We start from the raw sequence: 10076 nt of genomic DNA, 5'->3' as shown, positions 1-10076 counted from the left end.
AAGTATGGTTTGTTTGGAAGAGTTTTTAGGAGAAAGCCTCTTCTCCCTGGACATGTTTCCATGTCCAGGGAGCAAACAATGTGTGCTGTATGCAGTATGTCAGAAAAGCTAAAAAGGGTACGGTGATGTGAAAAAAAGAATTACCAAATGAATTGGCTACCTTTGAATGATTAATGGGGCTGAAGACTGATATCAAGCAATATGTTTTTTCCACAGTCAGAAATCAACTTTCTCATAAAGGTTTTGGATATTAATGCTCAAGTTACGAATTATGGAGTGAACTTAGTTTTTCACAGCACTGCAAAGAGTCTTATGGTGAAAACTTTCTCTTTCACTTGCCTGTAACCCAGAAACCCAGCCCAAAACTGCACCAAAACAAACACGAGCACGTGAATGTTGTCATGTGAAAGCAAGAACTGTCCTTCCCCAATTCTTTGTACAAAGTTGAAAATCGAACTGCTGTCAAAAATAGAATAATTATTATTTTTGTAGATATTTTTCTTTATTAGCCAAGCATGGTTTTACTTAATCCTATCCTTAGTTTGAAAAGATCAGAATGACCCTTTACAAAAGACCATATAAGAGAGCATATAATTACATAATATCATACAAATATACAGCAATTCAGTTATTTTTTGAATTGCTTTGCTGTGAAAAACTTTCACCACCAAGAATGCCACCATCTCTCTGCAACTTTTCCAGCTGGCATCAGCACAAACGTGTGCAATAATCGTGTGGTCATAATGAGGATTTAAAATTTTAAATGATGCAATGCAGTAAAAGATCATTTTTAATGCATTTATAGGAAACAATAGAATAGATGTTAGTTTCAAACATGTTTACTTGGTGGAGACTTTATTTTTTAAAACACTACATACAAATACTTGTACATATAGAAACCTGGCAAAAAAAAAAATGTGACAATATTTTCCCATAAAGGTTGTTTTTCACGTTAGTTGATTTGGTTCCTTTTTTTCACTATTAAGTAATCTTCATGTGACTTTTTGAAGATGCACTGTCACAAAAATTGACCGGTTTTCTTTAGAAGCAATTGAGCAAAATAATTTTGAGGTTACTGTCGGATATTCAGGATTTTAAAATTTTCAATGGTTAGATTTCTGCACAATAAGCCATAAGGAAACGTATGTGTGGGTTTTGAGGATGTGAATACAAGCAGCGTTTTGCAATGAGGGTACCACATTACAACACCTTTCCCCAAGAAACCAGATACAAATATAGTTCTGGTTAGAAAGAACAATTCCTCATTTTAAGTTACTTCCCTTCCAATTTCATGAGAAGGGCAAGTGCACAGCAGTATATTGAGAAGGGTGCGATAAAAAAGAGGGAATGGAGGCAAATTGAAATGGATTTTAGCACGTCTCAGAGAAAAACAGGACAGGGAGAAGAAATGGAAGAGCAAGCACTTCATGTTTCACTTCTGCAAACCTCACTGGATATCTGGAAATGAGATAATGCCTAGTTACTGTAACTAAGAGCCCAGGGACAAATAAACTGGTTCTTAAAATACTTCTAGCTATCATGGGGATCTGCTGGCACCAGTACAACTCCAGTTTTTTTTTTTTTTCCAAGGACTGAAAATCAGGGTTAATGAACAACTGACTTAATGTCCCGGAGCAAATAAACTCTCCACAACCATTTTCACTCCAAGCATGAGGACACAGCCGATACCCTGTCCAGACCCTGTGAACTGAGTTCTCTGTGCAGGAAAGTTAATTTCTCAGTGGACCAAGGGGGAAAAAAGACACCTTATACATCCACCCTGAAATGACTGATTTGTGCAGACATGATGTATAAGAGAACAGCTAGTTTGAAATGGACAGACAAATTTTGGAGAAAACACTCTTACTCTATTGATTTTCTCTCTCACAGATATGTACAGTCCTGTAAGTATGACGTCAGCTCTTTGTAAGATAATAACAGGAAACTGTGCAAGAGGATGTGCGGGAAAACCGAATACCAAGCCATTGTATAAAGAATTAGAATGATGACAAATTTGGAGCACAAGACTTTGGACATATTTGTGCAGTCTTTGGGAGGGCCTGATATTTTGAGTTTGTACATTTTTAGAAAGTGAGGTCATTTGGGTGCCTCCTGCTACAAAAGGACGTTGTTCAATTAATAGTCTGTTCCAAAGTATTGGTTAGAATTGAGCTTTTCATCATAGTGGTAAATTGGTCTTAATTGTGACCCTAAACCAAGTTGAATTACAGCTGCTGTTTTGGAAAAGATGGGTTTTTCCAAGGATACCTTGCTACATTATTAGTAAGCTATTACTAAAGATGTTGTAGTTCTCTTATAAGCCTAGCCCAGGGGTGGGCAATCTCAGTCCACGAGGGCCGGTGTCCCTGCAGGTTTTAGAATTGTCCTTGAACCAACACAGCTGATTTAAATGGCTAAATTAGCTCCTCAACATGTCCTGAAGTTCTCCAGAGGTGTGGTAATGAACTAATCATGTGATTCAGGTGTGTTGACCCAAGGTGAGATCTAGGTAAGATCCTGCAGGTTTCAGACATCACCCTGTTTCAGCACACCTGAATCAAATGATTAGTTGATTACCAGGCTTCTGGAGAACTTCAAGGGATGTTGAGGAGGTAATCTAGCCATTTAAATCAGCTGTGTTGGATCAAAGACACAACTAAAACCTGCAGGACACTGGCCCTCGAGGCCTGGAGTTCGACACCTGTGCCTTATAGCCTACGTTATCCGGGAGTTAATTGGGTCATTAGGTGGGCACCATGCTTCATAGGTGTTTCGATGATAGGCCCACAATACCTCCAGAGTCCTCATTAGCAACATCTGGTGTCCCAGGTGTGCCCCCCCCCCCTTATTTGGGTCCAGGTGCTGTCTCCAAAGTCAACTAATAGGCTGTTCGCAAATTTAGTAGGAGGTTTACCAATGAGCTTTTCCTTGAACGCCCATGTCCTTCATCAGCTTAATAGTTGACTTGCCCTCAAGTCCTCTGCCGCCAACCTGAAATGGACAAAATCTGGCTTTCCATGCATTTTGCTCTGCATCAGCTACTAGTTCAGCATACTTCAGGCTCTTGTATTCCTGGGCCTCTTCAACTGCGTCCTCCCAGGTCATTGTCAGCTCTACCAAGCAGGCAGTTTTAAGAAGTATGTTCAAATTATGTGATCAGGTCTAAGGCTTGTCATGATCTTTGTTGGGATCATGACACTGTTGGTTCTGTCCTGTGTGGATGTTTCAGCCTTGCTCAGCTCTGTTTAGAACCCAACCAGGAATGTTTATGTCAAGAGTTAGAATGACACACTTAATACACTTGTTCTGGGCTGCATGTCTGTGCAACCTGACTGTCTTACAACTTACACCACTGAAAGCACAGGAGCTCAATTTTACCTGGTAAGACTTGGAACTAAATTAATAAGTATTTAAAAGTGTGGGGCTAATTGTTGTTTAGTGGCTGCAGTTTAACAACTGAAAGCCAGACTGGAAACTTCACTTTCAAATGACACGAAAATCCCCTTAACAGGAAGCCTGGCACAATGCAAATAGCTGGAATGATTAAAACTAGAGAAGATTATGTGTTGGGGCTTTCCTCCAGTCACATTCAGCTCCTCAGTTTGTGTCCATAGCAAAGCCAGGACGTGTTTTGTTGTCTTGTTAAACTTAAAAATGCATTTTCAAAATAATGCGCACATTGATGTGCATGTGTGTGGTCTCAGACAGAGGGTGGACTGAGGACAAAGTGTGTGTGTGGGTGGGTGGGTGGCTGGTGGTGTTAGACAAGGCCGCACATGGAGCCACAACACCCTCACAGCAAACAACAAGGAGACCAAACTACCAGCTCAGCCCATACAAACTCACTCTCCCCACTTGACAACACTATTGTGGCAGAGGGAAGAAGGAGACTGTGTGTGTGTGTGTGTGTGTGTGTGTGTGTGTGTGTGTGTGTGTACAGACTCTGGGGTGGGGTGGTCATCTGAATTTCCTCCAGAGAGTGAAACAAATGGATTGAGGGAGATTCACTTCCCCATTGGGACAGACAGATAATATTGACACAGTCTGTCACAATGAGAGGCAGACTGAGCAAAAATTTCTGACCTGCCGTTTACTGAAAGTCTGCCTGACGAACAAACTAAATCAGAGTTCTTATGATGATCACTCACAGGATGTGTTTTGCAAGTAAACAATGCAAATTCAAAACAGCACCCAATTAACTATTGTTACATCATTGTGAGCAGATGACATCTCCTCCTTCTTCTTCCCTGAAATCCTGACATCTGTCTGCTGCGAAATAACCCAAATCACTGCCAGGATGTAGGAGAAACAGTGTATCAAGCACTCCTTCACATTACTTCTGCTGCCATTCCTGTAATTCTTGCTATTGGTCCTTTAGGGATAACTGTTTAAGCTTTAAATCCTTAAATGCACCTTTACCTGTTTTGTGCAAGACATTTTAGATTTTAATTTCAGTTGTTTGAGTTTATTTTCAATAGGCCGACATGACTAAAAGCGTAATTTTATTGCTGCCAGCTTAAATAAAGCTTGATCATTTGGCAAACTGTATGAATTTCAATGGTCAGGCGCTGCTATTCAGTCAGATGCTGTCATCACAGAGACAAACAGGAGATGTACCTTTGTAATGGTACCTTCATACATTACCTTCAAAGTACACATAATGATAAAGGAAACCACAAAGATGCCACAGTGCAACAGCAGAAAGCTACCCATGCCTCCTCCAAGTGGACTAGGAAATCTGCCGTCCACAGCTGTCCACGTGCATGTGCACAAGATAGTATAATCCCATGCTTATGTCTGATTTAGACTTCTGCAGTAAATCTTTGTAGAGCCAGATATAATCTACGCAAGTGGCCAATGCACTCGCCAGGAGTCAACCTTGTGCATTATGCAAGTGTTTTATATGCAATGCTAGCCATAATAGAATCAAAGAAAATGCTGGGAGTTTTTTTCCTCCTGGGTCTCCACTATTTCTCTTTTTGTGGCAAACTAAGTTCTCAAATGTTTTCACTTCTTTCCCTCACAACCATTCTGGTGGTTTCAGCAATTTCTCTCCAGGAATTTGCTGGCATGTGTTAGTACTTGTATTGAGCAATGGTCATTTTTTTTCTATTTTTAAACTGTTGTGAAAATTTTAACTGGATGAGTTTAGGAGGCACTGATGGTACTGAATAGGCCAATCACTACACGCAATGTGTAGTGACATTTCCAAGGAGGTGCACGTCAGGTTACAAAGTGGGGTCTCAAGCACAATTTACAATTTACATCATCAAAGATCCTGACAGCACAGATGGCATGTCCATCTGTGAAATGCTGATTGGAAAGGAAATGAAGTGACAGCAGAGTTTACAGGAAATGTATTTGTATGTTCTAACTTTGCTCTTCTCTGTGGCTGGCTGATGGACCAACAACAACACAAGCACGAGTGCCCCACAGACCAGTGTACCACATGTTTTGTACACTGCCCCCTCTGGCAACAGAGCTGTCTGCACACAGACATCCCTGGACTGCTGTCTGCTAGCATAAAGTATAGAGCATAATATAAACTCTGTGTCAGAGCGATAATTGTCGTGACATAATTGGTATCACAAGTATGTCACCCAAGAGACTGTTTCACCTACTGTTTCACTCTCTTCACTACTTAGGTTTAGATGCTAAAATCTACTACACTTGGTTTGGCTTGTGCATATTTAAGCAAGCAGCTTTGACAAAACAGCAACTTTTGACTTCATGGGAATGAAAATATCATGTGAAACTTCAGCGATCATGGGAGCGTAGTTCTTACTGTCCTGAGTTTTGGTCAGGCAGAGATGATTGCAGAGAAGAGTGACCCAGATAATCACCATCGTGTATTTACTTTCATCGTGTAAAAGTTGCATAACTTGTTTGTTTATATTCCACATTCTGAATAAAATTACACACAGCTACCCTTTTCCACAGCCCACAGATATTTACTGTTAATCTTACTGCAAGCAAGAAGAGTCCCTGATGTACTGGTTTGTGTATTCCCCTCATTCAGCCTGTGGATTTCAGGTGAATTTCTTTCTGATTTCTTTTATTTTTTATTTTTTGTGTGTGTGTCTTTAATTTCTCCTCTCCTCGCGCTACAGATATGTATGCACTCCTACCTGGCGTCCACGTATGTGGACATCACATTTTGTGTTGTCTAGACCAAAATACTGAAACTGATATCAGGCCCTCTACAAGGGCCTGATATCCACTTACAAGGAGGTTATACTGCCACTCTTCTATCGAAACTTAAAGCGAATGTCCTCATATGTGGATCTAATTTTTCTCAGAAACCAAAATCAGGTAAAAAAACAAACAAAAAAAACATCACTAATTCTTTGTTTTTACATTCATCAGGTCCCAATCAGCCCAAATAGCAAAGAGAAATGAAAATGCATGCCATGAAAGAGTGTGGGCATTCGAGGTTAAACACTCTTCCTGTAGATATTTATACACAAACAAATGTGTGTAAATCTTTTTAGCAAGTGCAGTCAGCTGGGACAGACTCTCTCTGAGTCACATGCAATGAAACCTGCTGTCTGTGTCCCTTCTCGCCTCAGATACAGTAATGGCGCACACAACGCAAACACACATAGTGGTGCGTCAGGAAGGTGTGTCTACTCATGTGTATACTGTCTGCATGTAATCATCTGTGCATGTTTTTCTGCTAAAACTGTGCCCTAACCACCGTGACCTCTAGATAAAGTGTGTGTGTGTGCGTGCGCGCATCTTGTCAGGAGTGTGTCAAACGTGGGAGTGACCGCTGCGCTGTTTACACACGACGCCTTGGTGCGACCTCGGAGGTTGCCGGTGACCGTGATTGGCTGCCAGCTACCAGCTCATTAAGCCGCTAGCATGGGGACAACGTACGAGGAGACACACTCTCCATTTGTTTCACAACACATGAACATAGTCACACACAGTCGTCAGAGGGACACCGCAGGCATGGCAGGCGGCCACGCGCACATGCCCGGTCCTGCGTGTGCGTACACACATCGGAGCGCACCGGCAGCAGAGAGTCTATCTGGCCCCAGTGACCCGGCTGAACTTTGGCTCACCCTCACTGGTTCTCTCCACCACACAACATCGCACCTAGATGCCTGTTGGCTGCTGGACCAAACCACGGGGTCATGACTTTGAGAAGAGAACAGAACTAAATCATTACAACAAAACTGGAAATGTCATGTTTTAGAAGAAAGAAGAGGTGAAGTAAATGTATGTAGTTTGGGGAAAGTCATTAAAAAATGGGAACTTTAGAGGAACTAAGAAAAAAAAAAAAGAAAACTGAATTTTATCCTGATGACCATGTCTTTTCTTGACACCATCCAGCGGGTGTTGAAAGAGTGCTGTCAGCAAAATCACTGAGAAACTGTTGTCCATTAAAGATCACCTCAGGACAGGAGAATGAGAGGTAATCAATGAGTCTAAAGGACGAGTCTTGCCTATTAGAGCACAGGGCTTATTTTCATTCCTGTCACTAACAATATCATAGTACTCACCAAGTGAAATTACAAACTTTGAGAGCATGGCATCTTGGTGCCCTTTCTAACTGTCTGACTGCTTTTGCTGCTCCCACTATTGATTTTCTGCCACTGTACTCCGAGAACAGAGCAATTACCTTGGAAAGTAGAGTGACAGCCGATAAAAGTTAGAGTCCACATTATGTCAATTAATATCAAAGTGCAACCCAACGCAAGTATTATCCTGCAAGAAAAGAGTAAACTTTATAACCAACATGACTGATTTCTGAGCATTATAAGACTTTATTTGTTGCCAAGCCATAGTTCACAACATGTTTGTCTGAATTTGTAAGAATGAAGGAGTATTAGCACATAAATAATGGCACCGTGCACCTTCTTATTTATGTGTGCTTGAGCCGCATTTTTTTTCTGCTTTGTTATTTTGTTTGCTTGTTCTCACAGGTTGTTTTTGAGCATGAAGGGTGGATGGGAGAACATCAGCATCCATAACTCCTTATCTGTTTCTCAGAAAAACCATTGTCTTCATTTTACTCGTCTCAGTCGAGGAACAAACATGCCAGTGCAGCCTTTGCTGTCTATGGCCCACATCCAAACAAGGCCCTACACCTCCTCACTCCTCCACATTTACATGGCATATCTGCCACATTAAGTAACCTACTAGCCTTGAATGGGAGTGAGTTATAAAGCCCGAGTCTTTATTGATTTGGTGGCTGTTTACTAATGATGTTCTTTGAAGGTGTAACACCTGGTTTTTGTCCACTGCTTATAAATCTTAAGCGAACCTGGCCAATTAAGAAGCATAAGTCCATCAATCAATTAACAAAAACAAGAGGCGGTACAGGTGGTGACCACAGACCATTGCTCTCTCCTCATCTCACATGACTGATTTTACTCTAGTGATCAGGGGGCTCTTGGATGCTATTTGGGTGGTGCAAGATACACCAACACATAATGTCCCAGACGATTCAGACTGGGGGAAAATAAATGCCTTTAACTGGACTTTAAAACTACTTGAGCACTCTGGTCACATGAGGCCACCCATTGTAAAAAAAAAACAAAAAAACACACACACAAACAATAGAAAAAACCCAAGGCCACTACACCAGCACAGCGTCTCAGGATTCAACATAACTAACAGCGCTCAGGGTATCTTTGGATAGCACTGCATAACTGGTCATTCCAGATCTTTTGCAGGCACCATCATAAAATTCGCCACAGCACCTTCAAGCACTTTCTTCTCTCTCTGTGAAGAGAATAGGGCACCAGTAACAGACTAGCAAAGTTGGGTGTTCTGGCAAATCTCAGTTGATCGGCATGGTGCTTCTGTTCCTCATTACACAAAGGAGTAAGGAGGAACATTTGATGCTGCATTAAATGCAGCATCTAAGGAGCTGATCGCGGACTTCACTACAAAGCAGGCGAGGAATTACAAACCCCTCATCATCAGTGGCACGCCAGTGGAGAGAGTGGACAGTTTCCGATACCTGGGTGTCCACATCACTCAGGACCTGTCATGGTCCTGCCACATCAACACCCTGGTTAAGAAAGCCCGTCAGCGTCTCTTCTTCCTCAGAAGACTTAGAGACTTCCATCTGCCACTGAAGGTGCTCAAGAACTTCTACTCCTGCACCATCGAGAGCGTCCTGGCGGCAAACATCTGCACCTGGTTTGGGAACAGCACCAAGCAGGACAGACGAGATCTGCAAAGGGTGGTGCGCTCGGCAGAACGCATCATTCAATCAGAGCTTCCTGACCTGCTGTCCATCTACACCAAGCGGTGCAAGTCCAAAGCTAGGAAGATTATGATGGACCTCTCCCATCCCAACAATGGACTCTTCTCACTGTTGAGGTCTGGGAAGCGCTTCCGCTCCCTTAAGGCCAAAACAGAGAGAATGAGGAGGAGCTTCTTCCCCCAGGCTATTCGGGCCCTGAACCAGGTGTAGGACTGGACTCCCCACACACGTCACTATAAGACTGGACTCTCACACACGTCACCACACGCACCACCACACATTTCCTATAATCCTATAATTCCTATAATTTATAATCCTTATCTTTATAATCTCTTCTGCTATTTGCACATTCTTTACTGTAAATTCCTAAGTTAAGTTGTAAATTCTGTAGTAAACTGTAAATTGTAAATATTGTAAAACTTTCTTCTGTCATTTAATGGTCAGGCAGTGTACAGCTACAAGCATTTCACCCCCATGTCATACTGTGTATGGTTGTGTGTGTGTGTGACAAATAAAATTTGAATTTGAATTTGAAATATATTTAAATACACACAGCAATGTTTGCTGTTCTTATAAGGATTGCTACGAAACAGTAAGGAAGGTGAACATGTGAGAATGAAAGTGAAACTGAACAGATGTTTTTTCGCTTAGATCAATGAAGATCCATCTTCTAGTTTTATAATACTGTAGGAAACACTGACTGAGTTTCTGTTTCTGTCAGAGAAAGTGAAGTCTTGTGTTGTTTCACCCTGCTCCTTACCTAAGAGACCCTCCAGAGCTACAAGTGTGAAACCACAGAGTTACACTACATGATTGAGTGGGAGGTATGTAGGGGCCAGTCTGGAAGTGGGCC

This window comes from Rhamphochromis longiceps, linkage group LG6 (genome assembly GCF_057381845.1).
Source record: "Rhamphochromis longiceps isolate RC_006_pf linkage group LG6, R_longiceps_female_GT1.1, whole genome shotgun sequence".
NCBI lineage: Eukaryota > Metazoa > Chordata > Actinopteri > Cichliformes > Cichlidae > Rhamphochromis > Rhamphochromis longiceps.
This window is presented reverse-complemented; position numbering follows the sequence as displayed.